Source organism: Bactrocera latifrons, unplaced genomic scaffold, assembly GCF_001853355.1.
Source record: "Bactrocera latifrons isolate USDA-ARS-PBARC rearing strain unplaced genomic scaffold, ASM185335v1 scaffold_650, whole genome shotgun sequence".
NCBI lineage: Eukaryota > Metazoa > Arthropoda > Insecta > Diptera > Tephritidae > Bactrocera > Bactrocera latifrons.
Window position 1 is genome coordinate 33,758 of NW_017537324.1, and position 12,103 is coordinate 45,860.

A 12,103-nucleotide genomic window follows, 5' to 3' on the forward strand; every position below is an offset into this window, starting at 1 on the left:
AAACAATCGCTGCTGTAGCTGCTGCCATACAAAACAATCCACGTGTTTCGACAATAAGCTTATCTGCTCAAATGGGTGTAAGCAGACAGTCATTACAGTCAATTATGCACAAAGATTTTTACTTATTCCCATATAAAATTCAAATGGCCAACAAACTGAATGCTGCAGACTTGCCGATTCGCTTTTAATTTTCCAGAAGATGCTTCAAATAGTGGAAGAGGATGGAAACATGTTGAGCTGTCTTTTCATGTCTGACGAGGCCCCTTTCGATTTAAACGGCAGCATTAACAAAAAAAATTGTCGAATATGGTGTGCTTCCAATCCATAGATACTCCATGAGACGAAATTGCATACACTTCGTGTCACAGTATGGTGCGCAGTTTCATCACGCTGCATTGTCAGGCCCTACTTCTTCGAAGAAAGCGATCACATCGTTACGGTTACTGGAGACCGTTACTTGAGCATGTTGAGAGAGTTTTTCTATCCAGAATTATGCCAAATGAGAATTTCTTTCAACTCTGTGTGGTTTCAGCAAGTTGGTGCAGCTCCTCACATAGCCCAACCTGTTATACAGAATTGCGACGAAAATTTCCCAATAAGCTGATATCCAGAAACTAAACATTCCGTTATCCATCCAGGTCGCCTGACCTTACTGCACCTGATTTTTTCTTATGGGGTTATTGCAAACAGGAAGTCAACAAAGCAAAACCAACAAATTTTAATGAACTAAGGCAATCCATTCGAGAAACAATTGCGGCTATTCCTGTCTCAACAATATGTGGAAGTAAGAAATATAGGTTACATAAAGAATTATAAAAGCGTAAGGTATAAGAAACAACTGGAAGTTTATAAAAAAAATCTAAACGATATAAAATTAAACAACGTTTAACGGAAGTACAAATTTGCAGGGGCAATGGATCCCGATACCTTTAATCATGACAACAATATGGATTGAATTTTACAGGACAATGTAGAACACATACAAGATGATCAAGTGGTTTAGGCATTTTACACAGCAATATTATAACCGACCAAGAAATAACAAAATATAAAATAAAGAATAAGGAAAAAAGAAAGAAAAGACCTAGCTTAAGTAAATTAATTTCTAAATTAACTGGCAGAAGAATTTTGACAGTAAACCCAACAAGACTTGTTTTTCTCATCGTGGTTCACTAATTTAATTAATATAACTAACCGAAGTTTAGTGAAAATTCAATTAATCCAACTAAGCTGAAGTTTAGTGAAAATTCAATTGATTCATTGCTGTAAAACTAGCAGGAGAGTTTCTGTCGGAAATCAGACGGGGCGCTGTATCTAACGGGACTTGCAATATACAAGTCCGAGTTAAGAAATGCAAAGAGAACCTCAAGGAAAGGCTTCCTTGAAAATTGGAGGGCTGTCATGAGTCCTCTAGGTTTAGGCGAATTCTCCCAAAGATCCCTGTTTCCCAGGCTATCTTAAAGACAAGAAAGGGAAGTGGACCCTAAGTAGTGACGATACGCTTCAGATGTTCCTTGATACTCACTTCTCGAGCCATATTTCCACTGAAGGTATACTTCTCGGAGTGCGATCAATTCGTTCAAACCTTTCAAGTCCCCGGGAGGGGACAGCAAGACGAGTTAGAATTACGTTCATCCGGAAGGTGAAGTGTGATTGAAACGGAATCCAACGCACGAGTTCTAGTTATTAAACCCGAGTTCAATACTAAATTTTTAAATTTCTGTTAAACTTAAGTTTAATTCGTTGACCGGTGTTACAGAACTTTAGTTCAAATATTTTTATTAAAACTAAACTTCGGTTTAGTGAATCGCTAAGAGAAAAACACGACTTTTCGAAGTAACGGCAGTTGTGGCGTTAATTGTTTTTTGTTTTTGGTTGTCGCAATATTCCTTTCAACATGTAAAATAATGAAATGTGCAACGGAAATACAATGTGATCTAACGTAAGTGCACTAGTTTGTTTTGAAATATGATATGCATATTTCTTGTGGTCTCAACGTTGTTGCGACAATAAAAAAGGAAAATATTTTAAGTTTGGATTAACTTTAAGTAGTTTGGGTTAGGTCGGTAACGTTGCCGTCAGCATTATATCGTTATTGTAGTTCTTATGGATTGCAGTTGTATTCATATCGGTAATGCATATGGTGGTTGGCAGCGACATCGACGTAATTCACGCGCTCCACAAAATGGGGTTCTCTCTTATCTTCTATGGATCCTGGTCATTAACAATCTGCTAAAAAAATTGAGGATCGTGGACGCTGGGTGATTGCTTATGCAGACGATGTAGCACCTATGGTCAAAGGAAGGTTTCTAAGTACCGTGTACGTGTTGACGCATGGGTTTTTCAACGTCGTAACAAATTGGGCGGTGGGAAGTGGTATCGCCACCAACCCAAGCAAAACTGAGATGGTTTTATTCAGTAGAAGATATAAGATCCTGGTAGTACCTCAGTCCCTAATTGGAGACATCCGGCAACCGGATGGATATAATGAAATATCTAGGCGTTCATGGAAGCGGAATATCGAGAGCATTCAACGGGAGAAGCTCACTAGCATGTGTGATGCATTAGGATTCACTTCATCCATGGCACTTGCATCATGCATAAACTTGCGAAAGTTTTCTTAAAAGAACGCGTATCTGAACAATCGGATATCCTCACATACTTTTACTTCATACCGGATCACTTGGATCTTGGAGTCGCCAAATCGAACCCTGGCGACTATCAGTCGAATGGGAGTAAGTCAGTTCTCGCGTATCCTCTTGTGTTTTACTACTCCGCTGGGCTTCGCGGATACTATGTTATTACTGTGCTAGCATGTACCTGGGTTCGGTATATGTGTTGTCGCGAGCAGTAGATCTAGTGATTTTTTTGCCCTCAGTAAGGCTAATCTCTTGCTAGTTGTGGGGTTTCTAACAGGGCATTATTCTATTGGCGTCCATGCTGCAAAGTTGGGAATCTTACCAGATGCCATCTGCTGAAGCTCTATGGAAGAAGATGAGTCGGTAACTCATCATTTCCTACTTGACTGTACTGCGTGTGAGACGTCAAGGCATAAGCACTWGGGTGCACATACCTACAGACATCCTACCGAAAAGGGAGTGGTACTTAAACACCTGTGCATATTTGTATTTGTATTGTATTAGGTCTTCTTTTGTATATCCTTTGTGATTGCATATAGCAGTCTTCGGTCAGCCATCTATCCTAAGGCAGCTTTCTCTTGAACGCCATCAACATATAATTTTTTAGGGTTTTACTGTTAGTGATTACTGTATCGATCTAGGAAAAAAATAAATAAGAATCCTATTTGTAAGAAAAATTTTGACTGACTCTATGTATACAAAGAGTTTCCGTTAGCAGGGATTAGTTCCATTTATAAAACATTTATTATATATGTGGCTGGCACATAGATAATACTATTACTACTATATACTTATGTATATGATTTCTATTAGTTAGATTATCACTATTAGTTAATGAGATATAGCATTTTTGTAAAGCATCGCTCCAAGGAAATCAACCGTTGAAATGAGATTTGCTAAGATGGAAATGAGCACCGAGGAAAATGATGCACTCAAGAGTCGAAGTGGGTGCCTAGCAAGTTCATAATGTAGCAACAACAACGAATTGCTGATTGTGAGGAGTGTTTGACAATAGAAACATGGCTCCATCATTTCACCCTGGAGTTCAATCGACAGTCATTCTCAGTCATGATGAACAATGATATTTGGCAATTGTATAATTTTTGATGAAGGATTCCATTTAAAGATTCCTTGTCAGAGAGCTCCGAGACCGCGCTCTCCGAGGCGCTACTTATAGGTACGCTCCCGCCGATCCCGCAATTTTTAAATCTGTAATATCTTCGAAAATATTCATTTAAATCATATGCTGTATGCTTACGGTCAACCATATATATCTATATTAAATCAACAGTGACTAATGCTATATTGGTTAAAACCGCTTCACATGAACCAATATTTGTCGCAAAAAGTAAATGACAAAAAAGATATTATTGTGACATAGCCATAAGAGATAGACATATACCATCGCGGAGTTTTCTGTAGACCTTTTAATGTGTACAAACTTAGTACCTTATTTTGATAAATCTCATAGGATTCAGATTGCGTTTACAATGTATGTGGAATAAATACAATTATTTACGACATTGTATTATAAACCTCAAAAGTAACAGAGTCAGGCGACTTTATAAATCTAAAAATATTTTTTTTTTAAGGAATAAATTTGTTGAAATATTTGAATACATTATAAAATGTTTGAAATCATGTTAAATACAGTACAGTACAGTAGTTTATAACCATAACCATCATCTACTACCTATGTATTACAATAATCTATTACCATGAACTTAAGATTGCTGAATTCAATTAGAACTACATACTTACCCCTCTTTTGTATATACACTTACCTCTAGTCTAAGCCGTTAGGTTAAGATTTAGGCTACCTAATGAACTATTGAAATAAAGAATGCTATTGTATTAAAGACTATACCTGCGAACGGACGTGTTTCTTTTGGTAATCGGAATTTTTAAAATCGGGCTTAGCACAGGATTTTAGTTGCGCATCTCAGTGAGTCCAACGTGTTTAACTTTAATCTTAAATAAGCCTAAGATTTTTTCATGGCGCCCGATCAGGGAAAGGAATTTCAAAGTAATACTTAGCGCATTAATTTAATTTCGAACGCGTGAGCAATTACCTGTGAAGTTTTCATTTCTTCCGGTATAGGTCGAGTGCAAGTGACTAAAGTGACAAATACTGAAAATAAATGTCTGGACAAAGACATTAAAAAATATATATGTATATAATAAATAAAAAAAAAAAAAAATTTTACATCAAAAAATAGCAGTGGCTTGTGAAAAATATAGCACTTGTATATAGGTATAAAATAATTGCGAAGTGTACACATGGGACATAGATTGAAGTGAATAAAAACGAATTGGTAAAATCAAACATAAAGAAAATAAAATACAAATTAACCTAAATTAAAAGTTGAAGGAAAGTTTGTGCCCAAAATTCACTAACCTATTACTGAGCAAACACAAAGAGAAGAAAAGAAACAAAAACCAAAAGGTGGATAGTAAGGCATATTTTCGCAAATACAGTGGAGTGTCAAAATAGAGGCAATTTCAAATAAAGGCATTATAAAAAACATAAAGTGCCCTTAAAAAACAAAAAACAAAAAAAAAAAACAAAGAACGTCAACTCCGTCGCTGTTAACGTCGACGCCAGATCCTCTGCTTCGTGGGAATGAGCTGAAATTGTATTCTCTGCAAAAGGGAAGTGAACGCAGGCAAAACCACCTATGCATTCAGTGCGAATCACTGAAGGTGATGCGAATAAAGAAAAATACGAAAAGTAAAAAAAACATGTAAGGAAGGGCTAAGTTCGGGTGTCACCGAACATTTTATACTCTCGCATGATAAAGTGATTCATTGAATTCGGTCGAGTACTTCCTGAGATATGGTTTTTGGTCCATAAGTGGGCGACGCCACGCCCATTTTCTATTTAAAAAAAAGCCTGGATGGAGCAAGTGCACACTTTCAGTTTTTGGCTCCCCTCTTTTCACATACGTACATATTTACATTATTGCATATATTTATATCTTATTATTCACATACGCATATAGACATACTTATGCATTTATGCATGTATGCATCTAAGTGAAAGAGGGATTGTGGGATTTGCGGTAGCATCGTTAATTATACATTAAGGTGCGACATTTTATATATTGCAGACAAAAAATTTTAAAATTTTAAACGAAATAAAGTTTTACAGTCCGATTCTTTGGAAAACTTTCTCGTTAAAAAAAAAAAAACATTTTCAAGAACGTTGAATTGTGCTATTCTATCGATATTATTTTTTCTCGTTTCCGGCTCCAAATATATTTGTTGCCAACCTTTATTGCTATTGGTCTGGCTTTCGTATAATTGGGAATCGATACACATATATTTTTCGTTTTCGTTATCGATTCTTAATATATCTGTTGCAAACCTGTATAGTTTTTTTCGGAAATTTAAGTTAACAAGCAAAAATGAGCAAGTCAAAGCCAACTATCTTCGAGTAAGGAGTTCATCGACTTAAAGTCATTAAAGCGTCAAAGGGCGGTGACGAAAAGTAGCATTTTGCGAATAATAACGGGTCTGCTAGAAAAGACGATGCCATTAGATCCAATCGAATTGAAATGCCGTCTTGATATACTAAAGTTACATAGTGAGAAATTCATGAAGTGTCAATCTAAAAGTGAAGATATTGATGAAGACGACATGGCCGGAGGGGAATTAGAGGACAACCAAACAAAATCTATAATTAAAACAATTTTGGCCAAAAATAGAACACCTATTGCTGAAACATCATTCGTAACGTCTCCGCTCAAGGCTCCCAAAAATGAATTTGCCGAAATTCAAATGAGAATATTCGGAATTTAAAAATTTCATGAGTTTGTTTGAGAGTTTGGTTCACAATGAACCAAATATCCCAGATATTGGAAAATTTAACCATCCGGTTATTTGTCTATCTGGAGAGGCTCTGGGCACGGTAAAAGCGTTTCAAATGTCGGATGAAAACTATCCGAAGGTGTTGGCAAGTCTCAACAAGATTTACGACAATAAATATTTGATTTTTTTCAATACGGTTTCAAAACTTTTTGAGCTGCCAACTATCCCTAAGCCATCAGCCCCTTCATTGCTTGCGATGATTGATGAAGTCTTGGCTGTATATGACTCATTTCTATCCCTGGGCGATGAGAAAGAAATCACAAATGCGGTAATTATTCACATAGTCATGACAAAACTTGACTCTGCCACCCGATCAAAGTGGGAAGAACAGCTGGATTATGACAAGCTACCATTGTGGAAGGATTGTGAAGCTACCTTAAACAGACGGTACCATCACCTATCAGCTGAAAGCGTATCATCATCGAGGACGAGACCCATAGCAGCAGCCAGCGCGAACCACGTGAAGCAGCCTCACATGAATGGAACGAAGTACGTAGACATGCCAGCAGTCGAAGGACCACTATTTAACAGCTTGCCCCAGTTTTAAAACTCTATCCGTTCAACAGAGATTTCAGTTTGTCAAATCGGCGCCCTTATGCATAAATTGTTTGCGTAAGGGACATACGGTATCCAAATGCAGAGCAGATCGATGTCGCGTGTGTAGTCGGTCCCACCACGCATTACTGCACCAGTATTCTGTATCCTTCGCTGCTGAACCTCATCCGCAACCAACAACAACTATACACACAATGCATACAATAAGTGTGCCTGATCGGGTAATGTTGGCAACAGCAGTTATTCTGGTGAAATTAAGATGTGAAGAGTACCTGCCCGCAAGAGCCTTGCTGGACTCAGGAAGTCAAGTCAACTTTATAACGGAGGATTTTTCCCAAAAACTGCGGATTTGACGCCAAAACAGGACTTTAAATATTATAGGTATTGGAAATTCATGCAAAAAAGTCGGAGTCAAATTAAGCGCATTTGTTAAAAGTGGCACTAATCAATCAACGCTACAGAACAATCTTTTGGGATGGATTGTTTCTTGCAAATATGTCAGCAGTCTTAGTCCTCCTCCCGAAGTAAATAGCACATTATGCCAAACTGAAGAAGACTTATCGTCAATAGATTCAGTAGTCCAAAAATTTTCTTCTGAAACAATTGGCAACAAATTCACAACTGAACAAAATGAGAGTGAACAATTTTTCGTCTATACAGCTGAAGTATTACCTTCAGAAAGGCTTCAAGTCAGAATGCACTTAGGTAAGATACTCGGTCACTCCTATGAAATCGCAGTTCGGCGATCCCAGGCCCTGGAGAGAAAACATTGAAAGATCCAGAGTTTCGTAAAATGCATATGGGCTTCATGAATGAGTATAAAGCGCTGAGTCACATGAGGGCAACAAATAATAATCAACTCTTCTTCGTTTTCGTTTCCATAAGTACACTTTAACGGCAGACATTACTTAAATGTACCACCAAATAATCATACATGAAGAAGACAGAAAATGTCAGCTCATTGTGTGGAGAGAGCATCCCTCAGAGCAAATTCAGATTTTTCGACTTAACACCGTCACTTACGGAACTGTGCCTGCACCATTTTTTGCAACTCGGTGTTTACAAATGCTCAGCGATGCTAATATAACTAAATACCCACTGGGTTCATTGGCCATTAAAAGAGACTCTTATGTTGATGACTTATTAACAGGATCTGAAAATTTTGAGTCTCTAGATCTTATAAGAAGTGAAGTAATTAAAATATTAAACTCGGCCGGATTCACCTTAACGAAGTGGTTTTCGAACCACCTTAAATGTTTCGACAGCAATTGTATTGAAAAGTCGTTAAGCTTCAATGACAAAAACTCAACTAAAACACTAGGTATCCATTGGTTGCCGAAAGAGGATTTGTTGCGATTTGTTTTGGATGAAAATTTTCATGATCTGCGAGCTACTAAACGAAACATACTATCAGTCTCTGCTCGCCTTTTCGATCCTCTTGGATTATTAGCCCCACTAGTTACCAAAGCAAAAATCTTATTGCAAGAGCTTTGGATCCAAAAACTAGATTGGGATGAGTCGACTCCATTGCGCCTTGATACTAGCTGGCAGAATTTCAAAGTCAACCTACTGCAGCTGTCGTCAATTAGCATTCCTCGATACGTAAATATAGAGTCGAGTGCTATCTGCCAAATACATGGCTTCTCCGACGCCTCAATAAGAGCGTACGGATGCTGCATATACATACGAAGCCAATTTGCTAGTGGTGTCAGATGTACGCTGCTTACTGCAAAGTCTAGAGTGGCTCCGCTGAAGACCAGGTCTCTTCCGCGTCTCGAGCGCTCAGCAGCACATCTTCTTGCCAAATTATGGTCACGAATTGCGCTAATTTGAAAAAATTATATTTTGGACAGACTCTGAAATCGTATTGCATTGGGTAAAAACGCATCCATCTTCAATTACAAACCTTTATTGCAAATCAAGTATCTGAAATCCAAGAATTGACTGACAATATAAATTGGCGACATGTGCCAACAAAACAAAATCCTGCGTATCAAGTCTCTCGGGGTTGCAATGTGGATGAATTGAATAATTCAATATGGTTTGGCTGTCCGCAGTTCCTCTTAGAAGACCTCGCTTTATGGCCAATTAACATTCACTTCCAGCTCTCCCCAGGCGATGATGCATTAGAGAAGAAGCAAAATACTTTCACACTTTCACTTCATATATGTGAAAGAGAATACACTATTGAACCTTATCGAAACATTCTCTTCGCATCAAAAATTGCTTCATGTGGTTGCCTATGTATTACGGTGGATTAGATGACCAAAAATGCTTACGGAGGGAAAGGACCTGACATCTAACGAATTACACTTGAGTTTTTTGAAAATTGTTCAGGTGATTCAACATTCGGAATTTGCGAATGAAATTAAGAAACTGACGAAAGGCACCACGCTACCCGCAAACTTGCAAAAACTCGATTCGTTTTTGCATGAGTATTCGGACATGTGTTAAAATTAATCCGAGTAGGAGGACGCCTTTTAAATGCACCTCTCCTATACGATGCATAATTCCCATTATTACTAAATAAGAATTCGCACTTCGATTATCAATTATTTACGGTTCCTGCATTTTCGAAATCACCACACAGGGGCAAAAGCGTTGGTTGCGCTTCTTCGAGAACGCATATGGCTGATTAATGCAAGAGAAGCATGCAGTAGAACCGTAAGAAACTGTACACACTGCTTTCGTTATAAGCCGAAGTTGCAAACCCAAATAATGGGAAACTTGCCCTTCGAGGGCTACGACCCTTTCTTATATGTGGCGTCGATTTTTGTGGTCCAATTTATACTACATTAAAAATACGCGGTCGACCACCCGTAAAAACCCATATCGCAGTTTTCGTTTGTTTGACGTCTAAAGCAGTACACTTAGAATTAGTTTCTGACTTCTCAACTAATTCCTTTATTCTCGCCCTAAAAATGTTCATGGTCACCGAGAGATGCCACAGACGATATACAGCGACAACGCAACCAACTACGCGGGTTCTGGGAGGCGGCAGTGAAGTTCGTCAAACACCTCGCCATGCGCGCAATGGGCAACGTGCTGCTCACCGCCGAAGAGCTAGGAACACTGCTGGCGGAAGTGAAGGCCATCCTCAACTCGCGGAACCTCGCATCGTTGAGCCAGGATCCCAACGATGTCGAAGCATTGACTCCAGCACACCTACTAATAGGGTGCTCCCTCTGAGCCTTACCACCTCAACAGGTGTCAACGGACCCAATTCGCTATTGCGAGAGATGGCAACTTGTTTGCTGTCTCAAGCAACAGTTTTGGCGACAGTGGTCCAAAACGTACATTACCATTACATCAGGAGCGCAACAAATGGCTGCACCCGAAACGCAACCTGCAGCCCGGCGATCTCGTCCACGGAGACAACACGCCACCGCAGCAGTGGGCACTAGGGTGGTTGGATTCCGGACTTTTTTCGATTCGGGATTTCTAATAGTGCGGAAAAGTTGCCTTAGTACTTCCTGATTCCAATACAACTTTTTGTTTTGAGATCGGATTGCATCTTCAACCCCAACTCCGGCCTTGAAATTTTGGAAATTCGCCTAAAATCGTGAAATTGTCTACCTAGCGCCTGAAATACGCATCTCAAGGCAAAATGTATAGACTCTGCTTCTCTGGCTGCCAGAAGACGGTCAAGGGCCAACTTTCTGACTTCTATCCGTTCATCAGTCATCATACTAAGGAGAATGTTTTCTGGAAGAGCCAAGAAAGCATTCTGTTGAATGGATGAATCGACAACCTTGCACAACTTAGCAGGTAAGTATCTCGACCTTTGAATTGCAGCATAGTGATGGCGCGAGTCATCTTTGATTGAACTGTTGAATCTTATTGAGAACCACAAAGGTGAGTAAACTGTAAGTATGTACTTGACCAAAATCTTTATTTCCTTTGTTGGTTTGTCAGTAGATATGTATAATCTCGGAATTCTATTTGCACAGGTGAGCCAGCGAGATTTGCACATGTTACCTRDRTGCATCGACGCTAAATCTGAGGAACATTGACCGGAAATAACAGCTTCTGATATTTTATAGAGATAAGCTTGGTCTGTGCCAAGTTGGGTCGGATTAATAACCTCAGAAGGTAATTGGCAGGATGGAAAACTTTCAAATTTGACAACAGGCAACTTCTCGCAATCAGGGAGCAGTTTAACTATGTCGCCAGAGAATGTATTTGGACTCATTGAGACACCATCTATGTGTTCGGAAAGAGCACGAAATGGAAGTTCGTTGAAATGTTGAAAACAAACAACTCACTTTTTCTGTAACCTCTCCTAGGTTCATAGTTGTCGTCTCGGAGTCGCCCTACACGAAATCTTCCAAACTCATAACACAAAAGAACATCCTGGTAAATAGTTAACTGGGACTCAAAGAGATTGTACGAATATATGCCAAACACAGGACATTTCTGTCTAAATTTAAATTTAGATACAGACATTATTCACAAGCTCGCCTGCTGCCTGTCGAAGTTGAAGGATCATGATCCTGTCAAGGTGGTCGGTGTTGCGTCATGCGACTTTATAAATCTAAAAATATTGTTTTTTAAGAAATAAATTTGTTAAAATATTTGAATACATTATAAAATGTTTTACATCATGTAAAATACTTACAATATAACCATAACCATTATCTACTACCTTTGTATTAGAATAATCTATTACCATGAACTTAAGATTGCTGAATTGAATTACAACTACATATTTACCCCTCTTTTTTATACATACTTACCTCTAGTCTAGGCCATTAGGTTAAGATTTAGGCTAACTAATGAACTATTGAAAGTGTTTAACTTTAATAGTATTTCTCCACTATTTAATGGATATTATTATACATCCTCGTTCCTTCCTCTCACTCTATCTATAAAAACAAACCGCATCAAAATCCGTTGCTTAGTTTTAAAGATTTCTTCTTCTTCTTAATTGGCGTAGACACTGCTTACGCGATTATAGCCGAGTTAACAACAGCGCGCCAGTCGTTTCTTCTTTTCGCTACGTGGCGCCAATTAGATATTCCAAGTGAAGCCAGGTCCTT